Below are 14,176 nucleotides of genomic sequence, written 5' to 3' on the forward strand. Positions count from 1 at the left end.
ACTGGGTTTAAGGGAACCTGGTTTTGGTTCAGAACCCTGGGATTCTCCTGGGAGAATTAGGAAGTTTAGGGATCCCTGAGGTTCTTGCCCTAACTCTGCCCTCAGGGCCCTGTTCTCAGTCGTGGAGGACAGCCGCTGACCCCTTCTTTGTTTTTTTCTTCCTCTTTTCCCGTGCAGGACACTTGCAGGAGCCTTCCTGAGACGTGGGCCCACTGTTGATTTATGGGGACGGCCCCCCTGTGTGTACCAGGTGGCATCCCTTAGCGGGATCTGTCACCTTCTGTAGTCAGCCATGTGGCCGGGGCCAGGCAGCGGGCAAGAGTGGCTGCCACCTGGCCTCTGTCTGTGCTCTCACCCACCCAGAAGCAGGGGCCCTCCTCCCCTGGGATGAGGGCTGATGGCCCTGCCCCTGCAAGTGCTCACCCTGCATACAGTTTATGAGAGTGAGGGTGAGCAAAGGTCCTTCATAAACACAGAGTCGTGGGTGGTAGCATTAGCTCTTAAACGTCATAATCGGCTCTCCCGGTGGCCTCTTCAACTTGCCTAGGGCTTTCCTTCCCCCCCATAAAAGAGGAGGAGGTCAGAGCTGGTGAGAGAGGAAACACATGTGGGCTCTGGCACCTCAAACTAAAGTACCTCCCCGACCCCGGCTGGTGAGAATCTGTGTCCCCCTCAACACACGCCTGGACATGTGCTCACACACACACACACTCACACATGCACATGCATGCACACACACTGGACATGCGCTCACACAGTCACACGTGGACATGAACTCATGCATACATGCATGCACACACACACTGGGCATGTGCTCACACTCACACAAGCACACACGCCCTTGCATGCATCCCAGTGGGCTGAGCTGGGAGCCCAGGAAGCTGGATAATCTGCCACACGGGCTCACTGCAGACTCAGCTGTATTTCCATCCAGACCTTGGCGGCCCCCTCATCCCAGACGCCCTTCTGTCAAATCTCAGTTCTGTTCCCTCCGCTTTGTCCTCTACCATCTCAGAGAAGAGCTGGTACGGTTTGGGAAGGCCTGGTCCAGCGGCTTTTGCGGGGCTGGGGAGTAAAGTTCCAAGGAGTGGAAGGGGGTGTGTCTGAGTGCCTGTGCCCACTGCTGCCCTGGGGGCCACGTGCCAGGCAGCTGGTCTGCCTTGTCCTAGGTGGGTACCATAGTGGACCTTGGGACAGAGTTCACGACAGGGCTCTGAGGGACTTGCTGACTGGTCAGACTGCTCAGTGTTGTCTCCAGGACAGACTGAAGGGTCCCCAGACACACACCCGGGCTCACAGGTCCGGCTTCCTGCTTTCGGGCTGTGAGATGTTGGTCAATTTATTTGTTCAACTTCTCTGAGCCTGTTTCCTCATCTGTAAGACTGAAGATGAAAGAGCCGACCATCCCAGGGCTGTTGATGGGATTAAAGACAGCACGTATGCAAACAGCCAGTGGTCTGGGGCTCAGTACACGGCAGGTGCACGAAATCACGTCTTCAACTTCTTCTCTCTCCGGCCTGAGGCTTAGATCCGGGTACAGGAGGCACCTGTTGGCCCCACACGCTGCCGCGCCCAACGCTGGTTGAGCAGCCGAGCTGGTGGGAACCTCATCTTTCAGATGAGCATCTGAGAGGGAGGAAGCTCAGGCCATGGGGGTGAAGCTGACTCAGGACCCCCGGCTCATCCCCTCCGGCCAGGGACAGGCGGTCAGTCCCAGGTAACCCCAGGGATCTGCACTGGGCTCCTGCTGGGCCTGGGCAGCCTCCCAAAGTAGAGGTCAGAACGAAGGCCAGGTGCCCCCATCAGCTGTTCCAGATCAGCCTGGGCCTGAGGCCAAAGGAACCCCCGCGTTGCTGGGGAGCGGCGGTCGTGCGTGAGGGCGGAGACAGAGGTGCATGGAGTTAGGCAGATGCGTGCATGGGGACGGGGAGAGATGTGCGTGGGTGGGGGGGAGAGACATGCGTGGGGGTGGGGAGAGGCGTGCGTGGGGGCGGGGAAAGGCGTGCGTGGGGGTGGAGAGAGATGTGCGTGGGGGACGTGGGGGACGGGGGAACGTGTGGGACGCAGGGGACGTAAGGGACGTGGGGGACGTAGCAGGGGGAGGCCCTACTGGAGTGGAGGCAGTGGTACTCAGACCGAAGGCTGAGCAGGCCCAGGGCAGCAGGGAGTGCGGTCCGCAGCCTTGGACCACGGGCTTCCTGTTTCTGATGCCTCACCTCTGTGTCACTTGGGAAGACTACTCTCTTCGGACCCAGGACCCAAACGTTGTTGGATGCGTGAGCCCAGGACGTGAAGTCTGGTAAGGACCCCTTGGAAAAATAGCATTAGAATAACACCGATCATTGCTGAGACCAAGCTGACAGGCAGTCTTCTGCCAGTAACAGGGCTGGAAACTGGGAAATGGGCCGCCGCCCCTTGTTCCCTTGGCCCCAGCATCTGGGACCCAACCAGGCTTCAGGCATCTCCTGGCTCACCCTCCATCCCCATCCCGCATCGATACGCCAAGCACAGAGGCTCAGCTTTGCTGCTGTGTTCGCTCTCTCCTTTCCAGGAGGACGTGTGCACCCCACACCCACTTAGCCCAAAGGGTGCGGGTCTGCATGGGTGATGACGGCATGAAGCTTTTGCCCCCTGCCGTTTATGTAATAAATGAAACGTGCATGTATACACTTTTTTCTTTTTAAATTTATTTTATTGAAGTATAGTTGATTTACAGTGTTGTTTGTTTTTGGTGTACAGCAAAGTGATTTAGTTATATATTAGATTATTTTTTATAGTCTTTTCCATTATAGGGAAAGGTTTATTTTCCTTCATTTATTACAGGTTATTGAATATAGTTCCCTGTGCTATAGGGTTAGACATTGTTGTTTATCCTCTCCGTGTATAATAGCATCTGCTAATCCCAAACTCCCACTCTGTCCTTCTCCCCTCCCCCTCCCCCTTGGCAACCACAAGTCTGTTCTCTGTGTGAATCTCTTTCATACATAATTTCATTGTGTCACATTTTAGATTCCACATATAAGTGATATCATATGGTATTTGACTTCCTCTTTCTGACTTACTTCACTTAATATGATAATCTCTAGGTTCATCCATGTTGATGCAAATGGCATTATTTTATTCTTTTTAATTTCTATGTAGAATTCCCTTGTATATATGTACCACCTCTTCTTTATCCATCCATCTGTCTGTGAACATTAAGGTTGTTTCCATGTCTTGGCTGTTGTAAATAGTGCTGCTATGAACATTGGGGTGCACGTATCTTTCCAAATTAGAGTTTTCACCTTTTCTGGATATATGCCCAGGAGTGAGATTGCTGGACCCTATGGTAGCTCTATTTTTAGGTTTTTAAGGAACTTCCATAACTGTTTTCCATAGTGCCTGCCGCTGCCGCCGCTGCTGCTGCTGCTAAGTCGCTAGTCGTGTCCGACTCTGTGCGACCCCATAGACGGCAGCCCACCAGGCTCTGCCGTCCCTGGGATTCTCCAGGCAAGAACACTGAAGTGGGTTGCCATTTCCTTCTCCAGTGCACGAAAGTGAAAAGTGAAAGTGAAGTCACTCAGTCATGTCCGACCCTTAGTGATCCCATGGGCTACAGCCTACCAGGCTCCTCCGTCCATGGGGTTTCCCAGGCAAGAGTACTGGAGTGGGGTGCCATTGCCTTCTCTGGCAGTTTGCATTCCCACCAACAGTGTAGGAGGATTCCCTTTTCCCAGCCCCCTCTCTGGCATTTATTGTTTGTAGACATTTTGCTGATGACCATTCTGACCAGTGTGAGGTGATACCTCATTGTGGCTTTGATTTGCATTTTTCTGATGATTAGAAATGTTAAGCATCTGTTCATGGGTCTTTGGCCATCTCTGTGTCTTCTTTGGAGAAATGTCGATTTAGGTTTTTGGCCGGTTCTTTTGAGTAGATTGTTCGTTTTCTTGTTTTTGAGTTGTATGAGCTGTTTGTGTATTTTGAAAACTACATCCTTGTTGGTTGTATCATTTGTAAGTATTTTCTCCCAGTTGATAGGTTGTCTTTTTGCTTTGTTTATGATTTCCTTTGATGTGCAAAAACTTATAAGTTTGATTAGGTCTCATTTGTTTATTTTTGCTTTTATTTCTATTTCCTTGGCAGACTGATCTAAGAAAACATTGGTATGATATTGTGTCATTTGTGTGATGTAAAGAATTTGTTTTATTTTTGGCTGTACTGGGTCTTCATTGCTGCACACGGGCTTTTCTCTAGTTGTGGCAAGCAGGGGTTACTCTTTAGCTGCAGTGTGCAGGCTTTTCATTGTGGTGGCTTCTCTTGTTGTGGAGCACGGGCTCTAGGATGTGGGGGCTTCAAAAGGTGCAGCACGTGGGCTCAATAGTTGTGGTGCACAGGTTTAGTTGCCTTGGCAATGTGGGATCTGGGATCCAGCCCTTGACTCCTGCATTGGCAGGTGGATTCTTACCACTGAGCCACCTGGTTACAGCATTTGCTGAGTTCTGTTTCAAAAACAAAACACATGAATTATGTTTTCGTAAGTCACTTCAGGAAGGATAATTGAAGGGTGTAGATTCTCAGTATTAAATAATGCTTTCAATAATGGTTAAAAACAGCAATAACAAGATGTAGGTATAAGAGCAGATAGAAAATAGAAGGCCTGCTTTAACCAGAAGATTCTTGAACTTCAGTAGATAGACATAGACATGTAGATAGTGGTCTACCCAGTGGGGAAGAACATTGTCCTTGCAACTGGACCATCATGGTTCAAATTCCAGTGCTTCTGTGTGACTTGAGCAAGTTACTTGACCTCTCTGGGCCTCAGGTTCCTCACCTGTAAAATGAGGATAATAATTGTATCTGCATGAGGCATACTTGCAAAAGTTAAATGAGCTAATGTATGTAAAGTGCTTAAACTATGCCTGACCCTTGTTAAGTGTTCCACAAATAGCTGATAATTTATACCATGCTTGGTATTTATTTATGAACAAATTACTATAGCAAGGAATTTGAAACTGGAGTGCAAAGTTCTGCACTGAATATCAGGGATGTGGCTCCATTTATATGGACTTGCCTGATGGCTCAGTGGGTAAAGAATCTGCCTGCAGTGCAGTATACACAAGAGATGTGGGTTTGATCTCTGGTTCGGGAAGATCTCCTGGAGCAGGAAATGGCCACCCACTCCACTATTCTTGACTGGTTCCATTTATAAAACAAAGCTTTAAATATATAGCAGAATCTTTATAATATTTTTTAAGGACATAGGGAATGACCAAAAAAAAGGTCTTTTATGTAGACAGGGTTGGACGTGTATCATACAGCAAATTACTTTAAAAAGCTAATAAATATAGAAATTTGGTGGCTTCTCATACTGTGTCACTTAACTTTCAAAACAAATACATGGAATCTTCCCTTCAGGTTTTGGTGACATTTTAATAATGAAAAGTAGTGCTTTTTGAATGAAGTAGTGAGAACATTTTGATTTCCAATGTTATGCTATTTTTGTTGCTGGAAAAGTGCAGTTATATATATACACTCTCATATTTACTTTAAAATGTGGAAAAGAATTTTATAACTTGTTTAAAGATCTTCCCATGAAATTTTCAGTGTTTTGGGTTCATTCGTTAAAAATATAAAAAAATGTAGAATGGATTAATTGACATCATAGAAGTGGAAAATTTACTTAGCTCAATTCCAGTACAAATCTCATATACTAAATATGTATATGAGAATGAAAAATTAATTTTATTTATTGTGTGCCCAGGTATGGCTTTCTCCTATTTGTATCTGCTTTCACAAAAGATTATTTTTGATTATGGCAGCTTTCTAACCAAGCAGAGAAATATATTGAACTTTCAACAGTTGTATCACAAAGTGGTACACTAAGGATTTTAAGAAATAATTTGTTGTTGTTCACTCGCTCAGGCATGTTCGTCTCTTTGCAACCCCATGGACTGCAGCATGCCATGCTTCCCTGTCCTTCACCATCTACTGGAGTTTGCTCAGACTCATGTCCATCGAGTCAGTGATGCTATCCAACCGTTTGTCCTCTGTTGTCCTTTGCTCCTCCTGCCTTCAGTCTTTCCCAGCATCAAGGTCTTTTCCAGGGAGTCGGCTCTTTGCATCAGATGGCTGAAGTATTGGAGCTTCAGCTTCAGCATCAACCCTTCCAATGAATATTCAGGGTTAATTTCCTTTAGGAGAACCCCATTAACAGTATGAAAATGCAAAAAGAAATAACTGAGCATGTCCAAAAAATCACATTACTCTCTTGAAGCCTAAATGCTGCTGTGTTATTAATGAATAAAATAAAAATTTAAAAATTAAAATACTGCTTAAAATGCCCATATTATGTGTTTTTAAATGCACATAACACGTTTAGTGCCATAGTATCTGTATACAACTTATTATAAATACTCATTTATCAGGATGTGTACTCAAATGTTACGTTTTCTAGGGTTCTGTAACTGTTGTCTCAAAGTACAAGACACTATTCAGTCCCCTGTGATTGGGCACTTAGGTTGTTTCTCATTTTTTTCTGTTTGCCATGTTCCTGGCTTAGCTTTAGGGAGTGGATTCGTAGAAGTGGAAATGCTTATTCAGAGAACCTGTTCATTTTAAGGGTGTATTTTATATTTATTTATCACAAATTGCCTACAGTGACTTAGGAAATCTGTTATAACTATTGTGCTCACCAGCATCCTTGAGAGTGTTCTCCCCGAGCCCTGGGTCTGTCTTCATGTGAATTCACCTGCCTGCTGGAGGAGAGGACCCTGGTCTGTCTGGGGCATTTATGGAGCCCAGGGGCCCCAGGGAGGGCAGTTCTGGACAGGAAGCCTGGGTGACCTCAGGCAGTGGCCCCTATTGGCATCCTTTGCCTCAGGCCCTTTCTGTTGTGCCAGGATGAGTGTCCTGGCTCCGGGTGGTTTGGAGGGGCAGGTGCAGGATGGCTTGGAGATACAGTCACCTCCCTTAGAGGTGGGAGTGGAGCCAGCCAGCAAGGTTCTGTTGCTGGAAACTGTCTATGGGATAACTGTCCACATGCTGCGGTGTCCAGGGATCAATTGATCAAGTGCCAGGGCAAAGAAACCTCCTGTACTTAGGCCACGGGGAAAGCATTTCTCCCTCTGGACCCCTCGCAGGAGGACAAAAGATCTTGCTGAGTACTTTGGCCCTGGCATTCTCCCTGGCTTCCTCCCTCCTTATCTCTCTGTCTTTTTGCTAACAAAAGTGGGGCTCCCCCTCAGAGTCTGGAAAGCCAGATTCCCCAAGTAGGGTGGCCTCGCACTAAGGTGGTGGCATTTTCTTCTGTATCTCTTGGTCCCCTAAGCTGGCACATGGAGCTTGTTTCTCTGTCTGGAGGCTCTGTCCCCAGGAAGGGGATGGGTGATCTGACACAGGATTCAGACCAAAGCATTGAAAGCGGCTCCTGGGGGAGGCGGCAGCCTCACACACGGCAGGCGTGGATGTCCTGGATTCCCTGGGTGGTGGGGGACAGTGGCGTGGTCGGCGAGCTTCGGCACCACCTGTCACCACGATGGCACCCACCAGCATGCAGGGAGCAGTGTCTGACTCTGCAACCCCATGGACTGCAGGACGGAGGGGCCTTGGGAATCCAAGGACCAGCCTTGTGGTTTGGGTGGGGGTGGATTCTGCTTCCATCTTTGTTTCTGGCCCCACAGGGAACCCTGACCTGGTGTCTCAGCAGTCTGCACCTCCCTTGTTGCTTCCTGGGTTCTCCTAACACTGCCGGGGCTGGAGTGGAAATCTAGGGAGGTGGAAATCCTGTGGCCCAGAGCGGGGAATGCAATCATGGGGTCTGAAGAGAAGGGGATTTATTTGCCCCCAAGGAGCAGAGCATTTGGGGAGATTATGATGCTTGCTTTAGGCCGTTTGCTAGGTCTCCAGGCAACCAAAGAGCCGGGAAGGTGGACGGCAGGCTGAACCGGAGTAAGCGGGTGGCCGCTTAAGAGGTGAGATCAGTGTCTCCACTGCTGCCCTTGATCATCTCTTCTCGCCTTGGACCTTTCCCTGGCTCCCTCCAACGTGCGCACATGTTACTTCCATCCAACTAGCCAGCCAGCCAGCCATCTACTTGGTATTTCATCGGTTCATTCAGCAAACATGACAGTGGCTTAAAGCAGAGGGTGAGGGACTTGCTTGGTGGTCCAGTGGTTGAGACTTGGAGCTCCTGATGCAGGGGCCTGGTCCTTGGTCAGGGAACTAGATCCCTCATGCCACAACTAAGGATTCTATGTGCCGCAACTAAGACACAGTGCAGCCAAATAAATAAATATTAAAAAAAGGGCAGAGGATTGTAGGTGAGAGGCCCTTGCGGGAAGGACTTTGGACACAATCTAGTTTATAACTTTGCATAAGAGATTGCTTTACAAGCCTGGAGGTTCCCAATCAATGATGCCCCAAGCCAGACTGGGTGGGATAAACAGTCCCCTTCGGGGCAGATTGAAGTGCAGAAGGGGATGTCTAGTCATGGTGGCTGCGTGGATGTCTTCTCAAGCCAAGCAGACTCCTCTCTGGATAATGCTGCACGAGCCCCACAGCAGCCAGAGCGGGTTTACAAACGTGAATCAGATCACACCACTCTGCTGCTTAAACCCTGCAGAAACTTTTCATTGTACTTAAGATACAGATGAAATTCTAACTCTTGACACTGAGTATGATGCTCTGGGAGATCCGCCCCCCAACCTCGTCCCCTCCAAGAACTTGGCTCCAGTCACGTCTCCCTCCTCTCATTTTTGCACTGTCCAACCTGAACCCTTCACGCTGTTTCTGAGCTGGGGGCCCAAGCCTGTGGGCTCTGAGGGGCCTGGACTTGCCTGGCTCATTTGCTGGTGTACCCCCAGGGCCAGCACAGAGGAGGTGCTCCAAGTGTTGGTTAAATGAATGAGCGATGCAGTTAGTGATGAGCAGGCTCTGCTATGAACTTGGTGATAAAAGATTTTGGACTTTGCTCTGTAGGGTGAAATGGGATCCATTTTTATTTTATTTTATATTAGAGTGTAGTTGATTTACAACGTTGTGTTAGTTTCAGGTATACAGCAAAGTGACTCAGTTATACATATATCCATCCTTTTTCAGATTCTTTTTGAAGGGGATGTATTTTAGACCTTTGCCTTCTTTTTTTTCTTCTTCTGTTTCGTCTCCTCCTCTTCCCCTCCTCCTTCTTGGTGACATCACCTTCCAGTTTCTGTGCAGTTGGTGAACTGGTTTGGCTGATTGCTCTTTGGCTGTCTCGGAGCAGCACTGGACAAACTTTGGAGGCAACGGAGAAGTTGAATTTCGGGAATTAGCCAGAAAACTAGGAGAAAACCATGGGAAGCCTGAAAAGTGTTTTGAATTGGCATGTGTAATGGGAAAGCAGGAGGCCACAGCCCTGGGCAGAAGGTGGGCAGAGGCAACAGGGCGAAAATAGACCAGAGAGAGGCTTCTGAGATTACCTCTTGTCTCATATGTGCTGAGACTACATAGGAGTTCAGGAACACATGATGCTGGGTAAAGGAGGTTATCCAAGATGACAGGGAATGAGGTAGGTTTGGTAAAATGGAGGAATTGATTCTGGGATGGCGGTTGTAAGACTTTGCAGGTGACAAATCCAGTGTATTCTGTGGATTTGGGACAATCGGGAAATAAGAGGATCTGCTGTCTTTCTGACCCCCATCACTCTGCTCTTTAAGGCTTTGAAAGTTTGTGAAACCAGCTGCAAGTCCTGTAAAGCTGAAGCCTTTGTGTTGCAGAATCACTAGCACTTTCAGAGCTTCAGATTGCGGCCAAGTTAAAGGCAGCCCCTTCTTCCTTTTCAAAAGGAATGCGCCAGACACTCAGCTTGGTCCTGGCCTCTGAAGTTCCAGGGTTGGATTGTATGTTTCCAGGTATTAGTGGGCAGTGTGAGAGGAAGAAGAAAGGGCGGCACAGGAAAAGGGGGTCCCTGCATTAAGCAAGTGGCCAAAGCTGTCCACGATGGTGTGTGGCAGCAAGGGCATTGATTTGTTCCTGGCCCTGACAGCTGGGCGGCCTTGCGCAAGTCCCCTAGTGTTTCTGGGCCACAGACTCCTCATCTGTAAAGCCGGTTGCGGGGGGCGGGGGGGTGTTTTATGGGATTGTTTACCAGCCGCTGTCAGCTCTGGCATCTGACATGTCTATCAATCCTCAGCCCAGAGCAGTCCGGCATCTCCTTGACTTGGAAGGGAAATTCATCTCCCTTGCAGATTAAACACCTATTGATTTTTTCCCTCTGGCAAAGGGGAATGAGACAGCTCTTTCTTCTTCTGCAGACACAGGCAAAGGAAAAAAAAAAAAAGCAAAGTTAAATCAGCCTCTCACTCAATGCTTTCCCGCTCAAGTCTGAACGATGAACAGTGTTGGGTCCCGTGCAGTAACTTAGACTCGGCAGCTCAGAGAAATCTGGAGTTGGAAGGGTTCTGATAGACTGTGTAGGCCTTCTCTTTAAACTGAGGACACCGAGGCCCCCTGGATGAGAAGTGACACCGAATCAGGAAGTGATGGAGCCTGAACTCCAGTCTATGCAGACAGACATCCAGGAGTAGCTCAACATGATAACTCTCCGCACAGACACGATCCAGAGCCGGTCATTAGGAGCTGCTTTTGCTCTGAGATTGCTCCTTTATATATACGCGATTAGATCATCCTGCTTGCTTTTTGCTGCTTCGATTGGAGTTTAGGTTATCCTAAATTAAGCCATCAACCTAGCTTTCATCTACCGAGCACAGCTTCTGGCCGGAGGCTTCTCTCCACCCTTTGTAAGGAGACATGGCCGGTGATTGGTGGCTTCGGGAAGCGCTGGAGTGTGTGGCCAATGGGGATCGGGGAGGCGGGGCTTCCCGGGGCGGGGCGGGGCGGGGCGGTCGCGGTCGCCGTGGTTACCGCTGCGCTGTGGACTGCAGTTAAGCTTAGCGCCTGGAGCCCGGCCGCATGCTGGAGGCTGAGAACGTCTTAGCCCTGCCCGGACTTTGCTGTGGTTTTAACTTCACGGCTCCTGACCTCGAGTCTGTCCGAGCACATCTACGTCGCGTGCAAGGCTTCCCGACAGTACATCGAGGGCTGTTACTCGAAGGAAGACTTCTTTCTCCATCACAGTAAAGCTTCCTGCACAGGCCTGGTGGGTGAGCCCTGGTCCCTGATGGAGCAGAAACACCGCTTCCTGTGTGAGGGCCGTGGTCGCCCACCTGGACGCCCGGTAGGGATGCGGGGTCAGGTAGAGCCCACTCCTCTGCCCCAACCTGTCCTGCCACGACCACGCCCACTCTCACCGGTGCAGTTGGGCGCTCACTGCCCCCTCCCCTCCCCACTGCCCCATCACCCCACCTGTGCCTGGGCTCTGAAGGGCCTTGCACCCAGCAGTGAGCACTGATCTACCGTCTTCCCAGTCCTGGGACTCCGGCAGGCTTGTTTCTAAGTCTTGGGTATTTGGTGAAATGAGTTGGTCTGCAATCTTTGTTTTCAGTGTTTGTTTTCTTTCCGAATTTTAGAGAATTCCGTTTTTTCCACTAGCCCCTGTGACACAGTCTGACTGATGAGTTGCCCCAAGGAGAAAGTGGACCCGTTCAAAATATATCAGTTTTGTAAATTTCAATTTCACTGGGGCTGGAAGGCCGGGAATTAGGTGTATGAGCCTTGCAGGGCCCTGAAGGTCAGCTTGTTCACACCCTGAGAAAAAAATGTTCTTCCATCATTACTCTGTGCAGAACACCTAAGCTGATCCCTGGTTTTGCCCTCAAGTACCCAAAACACAAACTCCTGCCTTTACCACCTGAGACCTGGAACTACTGCTCTAATTAAACCAAACAGACAGGCTATGTTGTGCCCACTTCTGGGCTCAGTTCTGCTGGAATCCCTTTCTCTTCTCCTCTGACTCCTCTCCACCCTCCACATTCCCCTTCTCCATCCACATCTGGTCAGCCCCACAGTCCAGCCCTTAAGGGCATGTGCCTTGTTAAGTACAGGCAGAAAAGGCCTTTCAAATGGGAGGGTTAGTCCAGTCCTGGGTGAGGGGCCATCTCTGCCCTCCATGTGGTCCTGGGTTTATGGAGCAGTGTAGAGAGGGTCAAGGGGAAAGAATTCACTTGTCATCAGCGAGCATGCATGAAGATGAGATGGGGAAGTCGAGAGGTGGTAGCTCAGATCAGCATCTTTGACAGCTGAGACCCGTTTGGAGTTTGTCCCAAGCTCCATAATAACCCCAAGTGTGAACCAAGTCTGGGATATGGTGAAGGACAGGGAAACATTCTGCAGTCCATGGGGTTGCAAAGAGTTGGACACAACTTAGCGACTGAACGGCAACAACCACATAACCCCAGACAAGACAGCATCATAATTTGGAGAGTTGTGTTTTTCCCTGTCAACTTATGACTGGCTGCGTCTGGCTGAAAAAAAGGAGATGGAGGAAGCAGGCCAGGAGCGATTTGCCAAAAGGCGCTGCGACTGAGTCTGAAACCCAGGCTGGCCAGAAATTGCAATTAACGTGGAAATGAAGATCTTTTCAGAAAAGAAAACAGCCCCAGTGCTGGTTCCCTATTGTCTATCCCCTCCCCTGGCACCCACCCAGGCAGCCCTGAGACAGCGCCTGGGCTCACGGACCTGCTGCCAGGACAAGGGGAAGCGTCCCCTACCCTCACCTGCTCCTGGAGCTGCTGTGGGCCTGGTGACAGGTCCCCCTCAGCAGGAGGAGGAGGGCCTGCTCCCCTAGGGTCCTGAACGTCAGCTTTGGGGCAGTGTTTGTAGTTGGCCTTCCAAGGAAACCCTGTAGCCAAATCGTGCAGAGCTTAAAAGAGTGTTCAGAGATCAGCAGGTGCACTTCATGAGAAGACTGGGATGCTACCCTAAAGTCAGAGGACACAAGATTGTTCATGGTTTTTGGCGATAAAGAGGATCGGGTGTTTCTGCATTTCTACCCTCCTTTTAAAAAATTTTATTGATTTTATTTCTGTGTGCTCTCGGTTTTTGTTGCTACGTTTCTCTAGCTTCAGCGAGCAGGGGCTACCCTTTGTTGTGGCGCACGGAGTTCTCATTGCAGTGACTTCTGTTGTGGAGCACGAGCTCTAGAGCATAGGCTCAGTAGTTGTGGTTCTTGGGAGGACTGCCCCTCAGTACGTGGAATCTTTCTGAATAAGGGATTGAACCTGTGTCCCCTGCAGTGGCAGGTGGACTCTTAACCGCTGGGCCACAGGGAAGTCCTCATCCTTATTTTGTTTGCCTCCTGTCAGTGGAAGGGGCCTCATGATGTCCATTCTAATGATGCTGTCCATCACTTGATGGCTCGCCCCAGGGATACATGCCTTCCATGCCTCCCACTCCTTCTCCTTCACTAAGTATTGGGGCAGCAAGTCATTATTTTATGTATGATAGGGCATGTATTTCAATCCCAAACTCCTAATTTATCCCTCTTTCCTTCCTCTTTGGTAACCATAAGCTTGTTTTTCATATCTGTGAGCCTGTTTCTGTTTTGTAAATAAGTTCATTTGTATCATTTTTTTTAGATTCCACATGTAAGTGATATCATATGATATTTGCTATTTGTCTTTCTCTGATTTACTTAGTATGATAATCTCTAGGTCCACCCATGTTGCTGCAAATGGCATTATTTCATTTTTTTATGACTGAGTAAACTCAGCATTCAAAAAACTAAGATCATGGCATCCAGTCCCATCACTTCATGGCAAATAGATGGGGAAGCAATGGAAACACTGATAGACTTTATTTTCTTGGGCTCCAAAATCACTGCAGATGGTGACTGCAGCCATGAAATTAAAAGACGCTTGCTTTTTGGAAGGAAAGCTATAACCAACTTAAAAAGCACATTAAAAAACTGAGGCATTACTTTGCTGACAAAGGTCTGTCTAGTCAAAGGTATGATTTTTCCAGTAGTCATGTATGGATGTGAGAACTGGACTATAAAGAAAGCTGAGTGCTGAAGAATTGATGCTTTTGAACTGTGGTGTTGGAGAAGACTCTTGAGAGTCCCTTGGACTGCAAGGAGATCAAACCAGTCCATCCCAAAGGAAATCAGTCCTGAATATTCATTGGAAGGACTGATGCTGAAGCTGCAATACTTTGACCAGCTGATGCAAAGAGCTGACTCATTGGAAAAAACCCTGATGCTAGGAAAGACTGAGGGCCAGAGGAGAAGGGGATGACAGAGGATGAGATGGTTGGATGGCAT

The 14,176-nt window shown here is 48.7% G+C and overlaps 1 protein-coding gene across 18 annotated transcripts in view; it reads left to right on the top strand.

Moving 5' to 3' along the window:
* Positions 1–2,090: 2,090 nt before the first annotated feature.
* The window catches only part of LOC145531415 (uncharacterized), a 68,995-nt gene continuing 56,909 nt past the window's right edge, over positions 2,091–14,176 (top strand). For 8 of the 18 annotated variants that reach the window (XR_014072415.1, XR_014072414.1, XR_014072416.1 and 5 more), the window contains exon 1: positions 2,091–2,299. The gene's annotated coding sequence lies outside the window, so the exon portion shown is untranslated. Of the gene's footprint in view, positions 2,300–10,892; positions 11,195–14,176 lie in introns of those variants that run through there. The other 10 variants (XR_014072424.1, XR_014072425.1, XM_081553847.1 and 7 more) reach the window with 2 other exon arrangements.

The sequence above is a fragment of the Giraffa tippelskirchi genome, chromosome 13 (assembly GCF_054371585.1).
Source record: "Giraffa tippelskirchi isolate mGirTip1 chromosome 13, T2T-mGirTip1v1.2.pri, whole genome shotgun sequence".
Taxonomy (NCBI): Eukaryota; Metazoa; Chordata; class Mammalia; order Artiodactyla; family Giraffidae; genus Giraffa; species Giraffa tippelskirchi.